At 37.9% G+C, this 15,859-nt stretch overlaps 1 pseudogene; it reads left to right on the top strand.

Moving 5' to 3' along the window:
- Positions 1–12,412: 12,412 nt before the first annotated feature.
- LOC140851566 (elongation factor Tu, chloroplastic-like) lies at positions 12,413–14,146 on the top strand (annotated as a pseudogene).
- The last annotated feature ends 1,713 nt before the right edge of the window (positions 14,147–15,859 follow it).

Here is a 15,859-nt window from a genome sequence, read left to right as displayed (position 1 = left end):
GTTAGATATATATCTTATAAGCTAATTATTGACTGACACATTTTATTCTATGATAAATATTTGGACTTAAACTATTGATTTAATCAATAAAAGATAAGTTTTTTTTTTCATTCAAGTATTATGTGTCCTTGAATCATCCTCAAAATTAATATCATGATACATATTCTCAAGTGTTGAGAATTGGAGCCATGTATGATCGATTCCTATATTGTTCTCGATCATAGGATAGTCTTGGAGACGGTGATCGATCCAGATAGACCAACGCATACTTCACTTTCTTCGGCTTTCTTCGGGATGGATGAGTTTTTAGTCTACGATATAGAGATATTGAGGAAAAATGTGGTAGTTATTAGACAATAATTAGTACTGAGCATGATCATACAAGAGATCACATAGATTTCTATCCAATCATCAATGATCATCTCGATGCTGTAGTTGTGTGACTGATCTTTTGATCTGTGGGATCACAGTTGCTCACAATAAGACCACTGTAGTTTGACTACACAAATATTGACTCAATTATGAGTTTTTGTAGTGAATGTTGATTTTAGTTGGTTGAGCTGTGGGAGCAAGGTGTGCATGTAGATGGGATCTATCGATCTTGATAGAGAGGAGTAGTCCTATGAGATTTGAAAAGCTGAGTCCACAAGTCTATGACTATAGCAGTGTGATTAGTAAAAAAATATATCCATTTAGAATCACTATTAAACTTGAGTTGATCAGATCTATCATATGACTGATAATGAGGTTTGACAATTTATCCTTGACCTGGCATCTAGTCGGGACTCACAATAAAAGGACTGTATCACACATTAACTATATTTAGAGGTTCTATTTCAGTTCTGCTAGATTACCATTATATATTACTAGATGTCATTGGTGGATTGTGAGAGCTCAATAGGATCGTTCTGGATTAACAATTCTTATCGAGTTAGAGTGAAACTATTCCAATCTACTGTTAGAAGTTTCAGTAATATCTATGATAGAGATCATGGTATGTCTTACTACCAGATAGAATCAAATATATGGGGTTACACATAAAGGGAGAAGATCTAGATTAGTTATAATTGGGCTTATGAAGTTTCAATTTGTATGAATTTAGAGAAATCCTATTGGATTCATATTAACCTTGCTAGCACCTAGATGAACCCAATTCTTCTTGTAGTTAGTTTGCTTATATGATAAGCATTAGCCAATTCCTACACTTGATTTTAATGTAATTGAATTTGATTCAATAGGCTTCAATAGTTGGATGCTTAATTTATGACTTAGAATAAATCAAGAAAGAGTTTCTTGATTTTATTTATCTTTATTTGATTAAGAACTCTTGAAGTCAATTCATGAAACTATGTAGGCTAATTTGAGAGCTTTTAATTAGGTCCCATGTGATGGGATGCCTAGCACTGAATATGGGCATGGGTGAATTATGGGTGGTGCTCCATTTACTTCATCTAAGTATATTATGGCTAGAACTTCTAATATGATTAGGAGGAGGGATCCTAATTTGATTAGGATATCCTTATGTTGTCTATTTAAAAGATTCTGGCCCTACCTCTCTTCATATGACAAAATCCTCTCATCCTTGCCGCCACCCTTATTGTGCCCAATGCCTCCCCTCCTCTTTCTCTCTCTAGCCCATGCCCTCTCTCTCTCCAGGCATCCCTCTTTTTGGATCTTAGAGAGAAGTGGGCGGCATCTCTTCCTTGGTGTCAAAGGTTGGTGCCAAGGTTGTTGGTGATTTTATCTTCTTCCTCTCAAGTTTGTTGAGAGCTAGTTATAATCACTTCTTATTTATTATTTTTCTTGATTAGTTGAGGGATCAAGAAAAATTTTTGGTTTCTTCAAGAATCAAGAAAAAAGATCAAAAAGGGTTAAAGAATTGATCCCTATCTAGGCTAGGTTTAAGCCTATTCAGGCTTTGAGTTTCAATGAGTTGTATCAAGAGAAGCCTATCCAGATCGATCCGGTAGATATTGGTAGAGGCAGAATGCTTGTACTGCTGATTCAGAATCTGATCAATCCCAGATCTAGGGATTGAATTTGATTCAACCTCAATTACAGATTTGAAGCAAAGAAAAAGTGATTTAAGTATATGAATTGATCACAGACTTTTCTTTATTCATCCTAAAATCAGTTAATGTTAATTTTAGCATATGAACTAGATCTATAGGTGCTTTCATATAATGAATGCATATTTAGATTCAAATTATTTTAATCTTATTTTTTTCAATATTTTAGATTTAAAAAAATTTTGAAATCCACATGCACTAGCACCTGTAGAAATTCCAACACCGACTTGGTCAATCAGTCCATAATTATCCAAATAGCATCATATCCTCTAAGAGTTCTTGATAGCCCCATAACAAAATCCATTGTTATGTGTTTCCACTTCCAGATTGGAATTGCAAGAGATTGCAATAGTCCTGTAGGCCTCTGATGCTCAGCTTTCACCCACTGACATGTCAAACACTGAGCTACATATTGTGCTATTTTTTTTTCATACCACTCCACCAGAAATTTTCTCTAAGATCTTTGTTCATTTTTGTACCTCCAAAATGTACTATGTAAGCGGAGTTATGAGCTTCCATTATGACTTCTCTTTTTAGCTTTGTATTATTTGGAATACATAATCTATCACCAAACCTTAAGGAAGCATCATTATGAATTCTGATCTCAGATATCATATTAGATTATACTCTCTTTGATCTTTTATAGTTTTGGATCATCCATCTGAGATGCTTTGTTTCTATTAATTAAGGTAGGTTGCACACTAAGAGCTGTGAGCAGGGTTTTAGAATCATGCTGTCGTACCTCAATATTCAATCTCTTTAAATCCTGAAGGATGTATACTCGTGAAGTGATTAAGACTACTATACAACCCACAGACTTCCTGCTTAAAGCATATGCTATTGCATTTGCTTTTCCAAGATGGTAATTAATGGTCAAATCATAGTCCTTGATCAGTTCTAACCACCTTCTCTATCTCAGATCAACTTCTTTTGTGTGAAGATATATTTGAGACTCTTGTAATTAGTAAAAGTTTCACATGGTGCTCCATACAAATAGTGTCTCTAAATTTTCAAGGCAAAAACTATTGCTGCCAGCTCTAAATCACGGGTTGGATAGTTCTGCTCATATAGTTTAAGTTGTCTTGATGCATAAGCTACTAATTTTTCATTTTGCATAAGAACACATCCTAACTCTTTTTTGAAGGCATCACTAAAGATAGTAAAATCTCTGCTCTTAGATGGTAGGGTAAGGATATGAGCTGATATCAAACATCTTTTCAATTCCTAGAAGCTCTTCTTGCATTCCTCTATCCATTCAAATTTAGTTGCTTTATGAGTCAACTAGATCAGAGGTACTGCTATGCGAGAGAATCTCTCCATAAATCTCATGTAATATCCAGCTAATCCAAGAAAACTACAAACTTTTGTTATGCCTTTAGGCTGCTTCCATTTCATAATTGCTTGTATCTTCGTCAGGTCCACAGATATGCCTTCTTTAGAGATTATGTGCCTGAGGAAGGAGATACTCTCTAGCCAAGACTGACCTTTTTTTAATTTTGTATATAAATTTTGCTCCCTTAGTATTTATAACACTATCCTCAAATACCTTTCATGATCCTTCTGACTCTTGAAATATATCAGAATATCATCTATAAATACTACTATACACTGACCCAGATAAGGTCTGAATACTCTATTCATCATGTCCATGAAGGCTGCGGGAGCATTTGTCAATCCAAATGACATAACCAAAAATTCATAGTGCCCGTATCTAGTCCGAAAAGCTATTTTGAGTATATCATTAGCCTTAATTTTTAATTGATGATATCGGATCGAAGATCAAATTTTGAAAATATTTGGGCACCCTGAAGTTGATCAAAAAGGTCATCTATCCTTGACAGAGGATAATTATTTCGAATTGTCAACTTATTCAACTCCTTATAGTCAATGCATAATCTTATACTCTCATCCTTCTTCTTAGCAAAAAGCACTGGAGCACCTCATGGAGAGATACTGGGCCTGATAAAGCCTTTATCAAGAAGTTCTTGGAGTTGCTCCTTAAGCTCCTTCAACTCAACTGGAGCCATTTGATAGGAGGCTTTAGATATTGGTCCAGTACCGAGTGCTAAATCAATTGAAAACTTTATCTCTCTATCATGGGGCAATCTTGGAAGATCCTTTGAAAATACATTCGAAAACTCTCTTACTATAGAAATATTTTCTATCTTCATCTCCTCCTACTATGTATCTACAACACTGCCAAGTATCCTGCACAATCTCTTCTTAACATTCTACAAGCTTGTATGGATGATATAATTTTGACAGAGATATTCATTCCTTTGTTAGAGAAACTAAATGGTGCCTATCCTGAAATCTAGATGGTCACTCTCTTCCTGAAGTAGTCCACTGTGGTATGGTATGAGGTAAGCCAGTCCATTCCTAGGATGATATCAAAATTTCTCATCTTCAGAATCATCAGATCAGATGCAAGATCATGGTCACTAAAAGTACAAAAGGGCAAACTATGTCAACCACAATGATACTCTCATTCGGAGTAGAGACGCACATCTCATCTTCTAAAGGCATAGGCCTAAGGCCAACATTTCTAGCAAATTTAGCTAAAATAAAAGAATGGATAGCACCAGGATCAAATAAAACACAAGCATGTGCGGATGCTACTTTGATAATACTTATCATGAATTAAAGTTTTACTATTACTATTCAACATAACTCTCAACACATAAGATTGTATTACCTTTAAATTAAACTAGATTGGAAAGAGTTTTAGGGTACGTACCACTATGGCATTTGATGTCTCCGCATCTTGCTGAGTCATAGCGTAGACACAGGCCTAGGTTGTTTGCTTGGGTGGTCCTCCCTACTCGTGTCCTGAGGGTTGACCCAGATAAGAGGTCGGTGCTCTTGATGTAGGTAGTCTGGGTACACTTTGAGAGGGCTGTCGATTTTTAGAATTTTGACGGTGAGGATAATTCGCAGCCTTATGGTCTTGCCAACCACAACCAAAACAGACTCTTGAGAATCAATGATAATTTTGCTCCATATGGATTCTCCACATTGGCCACATCGAATTCTTTCTTTGACTGCTCCCTACCACCCTTCTGCTGAGCTTCTTGATACTTTGATAGTTTAACTATTTGCCAGGATACTCACCCGATCTGGATCTCTTCTTCTGTTGTTGCTCCCTCTTCTGTTGTATGTTATTATTCTTTTGCTCTACTATTTTAGCTAGGTTGACAACCTCCTGATAAGAGACGAACTACATCGGTCTCACTCTAGTGTGAATCCTGGGCTTTAACTCTTTTTCAAATCTTTGAGCCTTGATATTATCAGTTGCCACAAGATCTCGAGCAAAAAGAATAATTCGATAAATTTGGCCTCATACTGGGCCACTGTCATATTCCCTGAATCAATCTAGTAAATTCACTTTCCTTCTCAAATCTAAGGCTATCAGAAAAATACATGTCCATAAACTCCTGAAGAAAAATGTTCCAAGTAGTTGGCCCATCAGTCCCTTGCTGTCTCTTGATGGCTTCACACTATTCAAATGCTTCACCCTGCAACTGATAGGTGGCAAAATGGACCTTTTTCTGGTTGGTGCACTCCAAGCTGGCAAATATATTTTTCATTTCCTTGAGCCACTTTAATGACTCGATGGGATCAGTGAAGCCTTCATGAGTAGGTGGTGCCAGTCTCTTAGATTCTGCTATTCCTCGTTCGACCTTATGACTAGCCACTTCTATTTCCTTGCCATTCCATCTACTACACCAGTCCAATCAAGGCTTATATGAGGTTTGCCATTGGACCATCAGTATTGGTTGTCCCTTGATTATCGTTTTGGGCATCATCCTATTGATGAGGAGGGTTAGCAGTTTGACTCTCACCCTATTCTGGTGATGGACTATGAGCTGATCTAAATGCCCAACTGCTCTAAAGGTGGCATTAGCTTGAGAAGCACCAGCTGTTCGAGAGATACCATGAATTTAGGAGGCACTAGGGGTTCAGGAGGCATATCCATTCTGATAAGTATGATATGTACTAGTCATACGAGAGTCCTCCATAGTATCAGACAGCTATCCTAGGTGGTTATGAGCCATCATATCCTATTTAGAAAGAAAGAATCAGTTTTAATGTAATTATCAATTATCAATGATTACAGTCATCCAATCATACCCAAAATTCTACCCCACTCTCACTAACAAACTCATATTATAGGATCTTTTAACCTATGCTCCAGTACCACTGAATTTATCATGCTCCGTCTGATGATCTAAGCTGTTCATGTGACAGACGGTGACACATTCTTAGGGTTTAACCCCTCAAACATGCAAGGCCTGTCTATCACTAATACATAAGGATCTTAATTCAACTCAGACCGCGATAAAAGCAAATTCTTTAATATCTTTATTTAATAAAAAAATAAAGTCTTCATGACTAATAACAAATCAAATAAAAATTCAATAAAATTCAAAACAATATTTTTAAAATAAAACTATTTAGATATAGCTAAGTAAAAAATTGTCTAAGTCCTATGTCCTCACTGATCGATCTTCAGTTCCATGGGATTTTCTGAATCTGAAAAAAAATAAAAAAATAGAGTGAGCTTTACAGACTTAATAAGTTATCAATATCTCTGAGGAATTAAGCATAGTTACAGATTCTTTTCCAAATAATAGTAGTTTATAATGATAGATGTACAAACCAGCATAATTTTAATCTTCAAAATATGTCATGCATAATACTAAGATTTCAAATCTCTCTTAGTATTCGGTGACTACAGTCATGATCAGTATTGTGACAAGATCTAGAAGAGACTAGTTCTTGAATACAGAACATTCGATCCAACAGTGTGTACCTGTAATTAGCTCCACTAGCTAGGCCCAGAAGGAAACTAGCTCTGATTTACACATCATGATTAGTCCCATGATAAGATAAAGAAATTAGTCTTGAAAACAAACACATGAATGCATCAATATGTGCCAATGATCGACCCCGACTGACTAGACCCAAAAGAACTAACTCTGCCACTGATCAGTCTCGACTGGCTAAGCCTAGAAGAAATACGTTTCTAACGTATGGCCTGTGGGATGTATATCCTAGAAGCCAATCTTGGTTGACGCATATTATATTTCTAGGATATGTTCTTGTACTTTATTGGACTTTATATTATCATTCGTGTTTTATGTGTCCATGAATTATCCAAGGGATTAACAAGATGATGACATAAATTCTCAAAGAGTTGAGAATTTGAGACATGTATCATTGATGGTTAATTTCTAAATTACTTTTGGTCATAGGATTATCATGGAGATAGTGATTAATCCGGATAGATCAGTGCATGGATCACTTCTTTCGGACAGATGAGTCTCGAGTCTGCGGTGTAGTGATACTGGAGTGAGAGTGCAAGTGATTGTTAGAGAATAATTAGTACTGAGCGTGACCAACATGAGAAGTCATATGGATGTCTGCTCACTCGTTAGTAACTTTTTTGATGCTGCAATTGTATGACTGGTCCTTTGACTTGAGATGGCACTACTACTCACAGTGAGGTTGCTGGAGTTTGACTGATACATAAACATAGGTCTCAATGAGCTTTTGTAATGGATGTTGATGATAGTTGATTCACTGTAGGAGTAAGGATACGCATCAAGATGGGATCTATCGATCCTAGCAGAAGAGAGTAGTCCTATGAGATTTATGAAGTTGAGTCTTTAAATCTATAGCCATAGTAGTGTGATTAATGAAAAAGAGTTTCCATAAGGATCATACATAGACTCGAGCTAATTGAATCTATCATATGACCGATGATAAGATTTGACGATTCATCTATAATCTGTCATCCGATCAGGACTCACGATAGAGAGACTGTATCATACGTTAATTGCACCTAGAAGTTCATCACTTTTTATTCTGCTGGATTATCATTATATACTGCTAGGTATCACTGATGGATTGTGAGATCTACGAGTATCATCTTGATGATCGATGATCCTTGATGGGCAGAGTCAGAATGATTCCAATCCATTGAAAAGAATTTCAATGATATTGTGATAGGAATCACAATATATCTCACTATCAGACAGAATAGAACCTATAAAGTCACACACAAAAAAAATTTTGACTGATCAGATGGTTGAATTACGATTATGAATCATGACAGGATTTGATTATCAATTTGATTAATAATTGATCCAATGCAAAAGTTGCATTATGTAACTCGTTAAAGAGTTAGTGAGTTAAAGAAGGATTAATTAGCAATTAGATTATTAAGTGACTCAATTTGATTAAGCTATGGGGCTTGCATCAAGTCTAATTAAATTAGATTTAATTTGACTTGACATGAGTTTGATTTGATCAAACCTGATTGGATTATAAGATAATTTAAATTACATAAGAGAATGATTCCTATTTGAATTATAATTTGGATTTGACTCAATTTTTAATTAAACTAGGATGTATAAGTTTTATTTGGATTAAGAATTCTTATTTTATGGGTGCATCAAATCCTAATTGGATTAGAATTAAATTGAGTTTGACTCAAGCACCAAGTGAGAGTCCAAAAGGACTAGGACTCCTTCAATTAGGTGATATTTAATCTAAATAATTTGAGCTCCAAATCAGATTTGATTTTTTATCTATTTGGGTCTAATTAGGTCCTAATATGATTATGATTGATTAGAGTTTATTGAGTTTAAAACAGCCACCTAAAAGAGAGTCCCATGAAGACTAAACTTCTTCCTTTCCAGTGCCAACAAGGTCCCACGCCAAACCAGTTTTTGATGCCATCTTTGCTCCCTTTTTTAGTGTGTAAGAAGGACTCCTAATCCCCTTTCTTCCGTGAAAAACTTGGGTGCAAGTCAGATGTGTGTTGGGCAGCATAAAAAGAGAAAGTCCAAGGCTACAAGGACTCTTATCTCCTAATCAAATTCCAACTCCCTTGAGCCTATTTAAACATGGGTTGTGAGAGATGTTTGGGGTTAAGATAGAGATCAGATTTGATGCCAAAATTAGAGGAGATTTGTGCATGGAAAATTCAAAGGGAGAGAGGTGCGACGTGAGGGTGGAGGCATGAGGTAAGTTCATGGTTATCTCTTCTTTCTTACCAACAATCAAGTATTGGTTGTTAGGACATCTCTCCCTCTTTTTTATCCATGTTTAGATATGGGTGTCTCCTCTTCTCTTTGTTCAAAAATTAGACAAAAATTTTTACATCTCTATTGTAGAGATTTGGTACATAAATTTTAGGAAGAAAAGAGAAGAAATGGTTCTTCTCATGATCTCTAACCTAGAGATCAAGATCCTCCTATCATCTTCTTCTTTTCTAAGAGTGTCTTGAGAGAAAAAAATATTTTCAACTGTCAAGATGCGATCTCTGTAAGGAACTAGCACTCTGGTGAGATCAAAAAGCTTCTGATCAGATCAGAGACTCGTATGAATATCCGTAGAGGTCGGATACTTGTACGGCTACAAGAGACCTTCAGAAGATATCCATAATCATCAATTCATGATAAAGATTGATCCATACTAAGGTATATTTTTTATTTATTTTTCTCTATTTGATTTCTGTATCTGAATCCTATCTCACATATGATAATCCTGTTTATAGTTTGAAGATTTGATCTTATGCATATTAGATTGAATTAGATTTAATCTAAAAATTTTAAAATTTATGTATTCTTATTTTGAAAAAAAATTTACATGTATGAAACTATGAAACTCCAATAGGCCTAGAAAAAATACGTTTCTAACGTGTGGCCAACGATCAGTTCTATTAGTTAGACCTAAATCATTGTCTAATTAGAGAGTTTTTTCATAATTTCATCATAATCACTTTCTCATAATAATCATACTTAATTTTATAATAATATCAACTCAAATTATCACATCCTCCAAAGAAGTAACAAAATAATTTTTATTCAAAAATTCATGCAAAGATGAACATATATAATTTTTCATTTCTGAAATCATGTAATATTAAAATAAAAAATTATCTCTTTTCAAATCTTATATCATGCAGAGGTGATATTATGCTTGATCCAACACTTTTAAATTATTTTTTATACATACATAGATACTTTCAAACTTTAATAATTTTTAAATATTTTATATATAAAATCTACTTTTTAAACACATAAATATATATAAAAATAAATTCAGAGATAAAATAAAATTTATCATTGATCAGATCCAAAACTCTATAATCTTCTGAGTCTGATCCCTAGATCCATATTCTTCTGGTGAAGAAGGCTCGAGTACAAATAAATTGCAAGTTTAATTAGCCCTTAATTTGAGAAAAATTGAGATGAATGGTAAGAGTTTCTCATTTTAGCCTAATTTAGGTCTAGATTTGGATCAATTTCTCAAGTCAGATCTTTGCGGTTGATCCAAAGTAAAATCAAGTTGGGTCCAATAGATTCATTAAAATTTAAATCTCTCTCTCTTTCTTCCTCTTCTTTTCTTTGTTTCTCTCTCTCTCGTTTCTTACTTTCTTTCTTGGCTGAACCCAAAGCCTCTCAGGGTTTAAGGTGACCAAGGGTGGGGTCGGTTGTGAGACAGCCAAATTGAACAATGATAGTGGTGCAATGATGACTAGAGATGGCACTTCGGCCAATGATGATAGGGGATTCAACAGAAAAGAAAAAAAAAAAGGCATAGCCTATCGTGCTAGGGTAATGATTCCTAGGCCGGAAAGGAAGAGGAAAAAGAAGGGCTTACTGGAGATGGTGGCAGCGGTGACAACAGCAGCCGGCGAGGTGGATATCGATGGTTCTTACACCTGAGGTCCCTCGGAATAGGTATGTTATGGGTTTAGGAAGAGGGGTTAGGGTTTAGAGAGATAGCGGTGGCGATGGCACGGTGGCACGATGACATCGCAGATGGAGAAGAGGGACGAGGGAGACGGAAAGATTTAGATGGTGGAATCGATCGATGGAAGAAGGACTTTAAAAAGAAAAGAAATGGGAGTAGATAAGCTCGATTTTCTTTGGATGAGATCGGTTCCCAATGGCGAAATCAATCCAAACTCTGCTATCCGTGCTTAACTCATATCAGGTCACCCTTAATCCCTATCTTCCCACCCCCATGGCCATGGATTAACAGAGGATTTAGTTTCTATGTTCAAATCGAATTCGGTTTCTTTCCTCCCCCTGCATCTCTCTTCTTCTTATTATTATTATTTTGTTTGGTTCCAATGAAGTCGGCAAGGAATGCAGGCTTCAGAGTGAACCGGCTCCAAAGGGATTGGTTCTCACACCTATAGTGAAACATGGATCTCTTGCTAGTAAAGAATGAATTTTTCATTCTATGTATGCTAAATCATGAATTTTTTCTCGAAACATTCTAAATTTTCTCTAAACACTAACATATTATTTAGATTGGGGGTACATGAGGGTTCATAAGGGGAGGGGAGAGGAGGGTAAAGAATGAACCTCTATTTTATAAAATTTTTTGATAAATAAAAGAGGGTAGAGAAGGATCTCTCAACCCCTCCGTACCTCTCACTTACTCAATTTTTTATACCCTCGATTTGGGGTGTAGCAGAGAAAAATTTATCAAAAGAAATGGCATTTATTAAAAGGAACAGACATTTCAGAAAGCTAAAATCATTCTCGAATAGATTCATGTGAATGTCAAAAAAAAATCAAAAGAGCATATTTGAGAAGCATATTTGTCAGAAAGAACTGACATTTATCAAAATATTACAAACATTAAATAGTATATTTATTAATGAAAAAGAGTATATTTATCAAAATATATATAAAAATTCTTCTACCTTCCCTTAACCTCTCTATCCAAATAAAATAAGGTACGTATCCTTCTTTATCTACCTTTTTTCTTTCCAAATAAGGGTTCATTATTTTCTTACCCTCCCCTTCATTACCCTCCTTCTTCTCCCTTATAAACTCTCGTGTACCCCAATTCAAACAAAGCGTAAGTTTTTCTTTAAAAAAAAACAAATTCTAGTAGATAAAAAAAAAAAAGAAAGAAAAATTATGTCGCAATTCTCTCAATTCTATAGGACTCTTTAAATGTGGAACCATGTCAAGATTTTTCCAACCAAAGTTACACGAGGACGCATTCCTAACTCTACTTCAAGACCACAAAACTTTCGACAGCCACGGGCTATCACCAAAATTTTTAGAGGAACCTACGTTCAAGAACTCATGGCCCTAACTTGCTGTCACTCCGGCGCGGCCCCAAGTTGCAAAACAACTCAACAGCCCCCCGCGTTTCTCTTACCAGCGCCAGATCACCCAGGACCACTTGTACCCAAAACAAGGGCCCTCCTTAACCCAATCTCCAGAGATCAGATAAGCACCTGCCGCCTCCCTTGTTCCTACCTTTCCCGTCCCCAAAACCCCCATCTTCTCCACTCTCTCCCCTTCCCTCTCCCTGCCGCCATGGCCTCCATCACCGTGATGGCAGCCGGAGCCGCCGCCACTTCCAAACCCCTCATCCCTCCTCCTCCCCCAAGCCTCCCCGAACCAACATCTCTTCTCCATTATCTTCTTCTTGGTCTCTATCCGGAACGAACAATGTCTCCATCGCCGTCTCCCGGAGGCCGACCACCAGCCTTCCGTCCTGCCGCCGTGGCGGCCTGCTCGTCGTCCGCGCCGCCCGCGGCAAGTTCGAGCGGAAGAAGCCTCACCTCAACATCGGCACCATCGGCCACGTCGACCACGGCAAGACCACTCTCACGGCCGCCCTCACCATGGCCCTTGCCTCCCTCGGCAATAGCGCCCCAAGAAGTACGACGAGATCGACGCCGCCCCCGAGGAGCGCGCCCGCGGCATCACCATCAACACCGCCACCGTCGAGTACGAGACCGCCTCCCGCCACTACGCCCACGTCGACTGCCCCGGCCACGCCGACTACGTCAAGAACATGATCACCGGAGCCGCCCAGATGGACGGCGCCATCCTCGTCGTCTCTGGCGCCGACGGCCCCATGCCCCAAACCAAAGAGCACATCCTATTAGCCAAGCAGGTCGGCGTCCCCAACATGGTGGTCTTCCTCAATAAGCAGGACCAGGTTGACGACGAGGAGCTCCTCCAGCTCGTCGAGCTCGAGGTCCGCGAGCTTCTCACGTCCTACGAATTCCCCGGCGACGACGTCCCTATCATCTCCGGCTCCGCCCTCCTCGCTCTCGAGGCCCTCATGGCCAATCCCAGCATCAGCCGTGGTGAGAACCAGTGGGTCGACAAGATCTATGAGCTCATGGATGCTGTTGATAACTACATCCCCATCCCTCAGCGCCAGACCGACCTCCCCTTCCTCCTCGCCATCGAGGACGTCTTCTCCATCACCGGCCGTGGCACCGTCGCCACCGGCCGTATTGAGCGTGGCACGATCAAAATTGGTGACACCGTTGACATCGTCGGCCTTAAGGACACCCGCACCACCATCGTCACGGGGGTCGAGATGTTCCAGAAGACCCTTGACGATGCCATGGCCGGTGACAATGTCGGGCTGCTTCTCAGAGGTATCCAGAAGGCTGACATCCAGCGTGGAATGGTCCTTGCCAAGCCTGGCACCATTACGCCGCACACTAAGTTTGTTGCCATCGTGTATGTGCTCAAGAAGGAGGAGGGCGGCCGGCACTCACCCTTTTTCGCTGGCTACAGGCCACAATTCTACATGCGGACGACAGACGTTACCGGGAAGGTATCGTCCATCATGAATGATAAGGATGAGGAGTCGAAGATGGTCATGCCCGGAGACCGTGTCAAGATGGTTGTGGAGCTCATCATGCCTGTTGCCTGCGAGCAGGGTATGCGGTTTCGCCATCAGGGAGGGCGGCAAGACTGTCGGTGCTGGTGTCATCAGTCCATTATCGAGTGATTGAACAGGATAGATAAGATTTTTCTCCTATTCTTGTTCTCCTTACTCTATTGCTTTCTTACCACTTTGTTGACGGTGGTGCTTGACTCAGTTGTACTGCTTGGTTTGTAAGTCAGCCATTATTAAATCAAAGATACATCAGCTGCAGGTTCTCAATCTGAGGACCACCAAAGATCCACATTTGTCATATATTTCCAGTTTTGTGTTTCTTTTTGTAGTGTTGTTCTGTCCTTGTGGGTAGAAACTTGAAACAATAGAACTGTGTAATTTCATTTTAATTGTTGTTTTGGATGATGGTGTTCAGTAGCGGTTGTTCCTAGGTAATAGTAGAGTGTTGCTTTTATGAAATTCACTAGGTTTAGTATATGAAATTCATTCTTTGATATGAAGGTACTATTCATGTTTCAATCTCAAGGAAGTTTCTCTTGGATAGGCAGCAGTGTCTTTTCTTTACCTTATAGCCTGATAAACTTGATTACAATTATCGTCATTGTGACTGCTGAATTGTTGACTATGAAAGGTATCAATAATGTCAAATTATGTTGTTATAATGTCTATGTGGTCAGATGGGTTTTTGCAAACTAGAAATTATGAAACTGTCACTTTCAATCACCAATTTCAGTAATGCTGGTTTCTACATGCATTACAATTTACAAATGGTTTCAGCTGTATCAGTTTCCTGATTGTCATGTTTTGCTATGATCGTAAGTAGAAATACCAAGTCCCTCAACTGATAATATTTAGCTAATCTAAAGATGTTCAACCTTGAAAATATTTGATAACTGAAATCATCATTACTCAAGAAAATGTGTTCAACATTCTTTCCCTGTTATATTTATGCATTTTTCTTATTTACACACTGCAAATTATTTTCTCTGTCTACATACTATTGTACTATAAAACATCATTGGTGTCCTGTTCATTTAGATTCTTCCTTTTTTTTTGGCCTTTTTCAATATGTGGTTCATTCACGGCTGTCTTTACTAGTACTGTGAAGGAATCTATGATACATTAAGAGAAAACAGAAAACTAATAACTGAAGTACATATTTGTAGAGGAACTTTATTAGTCTGTCATCTTATTTAGTATTGGTGCTTCTTTTCTTTTTCAATAGGATGTTCTATTCCTGGCTCTCTTTTTTTCCCCCCTTTTTTACTTCACAGTCCTGTGCTCTTATTTTTCTCACTTGAGCCTATTGGTTAATTGCATTTCTTGTTGGTTTCAACTTCTTCTGAATGCATTATGATGTTTTTATATCTTTGTATTTATTTGATACATTATTCCTTCACAGGCAGGTCTTAGGAGTGGTATAGGCGGTGGTGGCATAGGGTTTTGACAAGAATTCTTGTCGCACAATCATATTCTCAAATATTTTTGCTTATATTAGTTGCATCTCTTGTGGGGTTCAATGTCTTTCAGGTTTCTTAAGATATTTTCATAGCTTTGTGTTTATTGCCTACACCATTGCATATCAAGGTTTGCTATTTCGGTATTGGACCTCGTACTAGTATCATGATGATACAGCATCAGTAAGTCTGGTGTGAGGATTGGTTTGCATGCCAAACTTGATAAATCCCTTGTATTGAGTCTCGATTCGGTATAGTATGGTATATGTCTAGCAACGTTTTAAATCTCGTCGGACAGAGATATCCCGGTATCTCCATGGAATGGGATGCTTCATTGTTCTATCCCATCTCGATAGCTGTTCCGCTAGATGTTTGGTGTCTCTCTCCCATTATTCTTTCCTTTTGTTTTTTTCTTTCTTTTTCTTCTTTTTCTTTCTTTTTCTTCTAACTTCCTTTCTTTCCTTTCGTTTTTGCTTTCTTTTCTTATCACTTCTTTTTTTTCTTCTTCCTTTCCTTCCTTTTTTTTTTCTTCTTCTGCCCTTTCTTTCTTTTATTTTTCTTCTTCTTCTTTCCTTTCACCTTTTTTCTTCATCTTCCTTTCTTTCTTTCCTTTTTTCTTCTCTCCCTACATGGATGGATTTTGAA

The sequence above is a fragment of the Elaeis guineensis genome, chromosome 9 (assembly GCF_000442705.2).
Source record: "Elaeis guineensis isolate ETL-2024a chromosome 9, EG11, whole genome shotgun sequence".
Classification (NCBI taxonomy): Eukaryota; Viridiplantae; Streptophyta; class Magnoliopsida; order Arecales; family Arecaceae; genus Elaeis; species Elaeis guineensis.
Note: the sequence above shows the minus strand (reverse complement) of the source record. Positions and strands in the feature narration are given on the sequence as shown.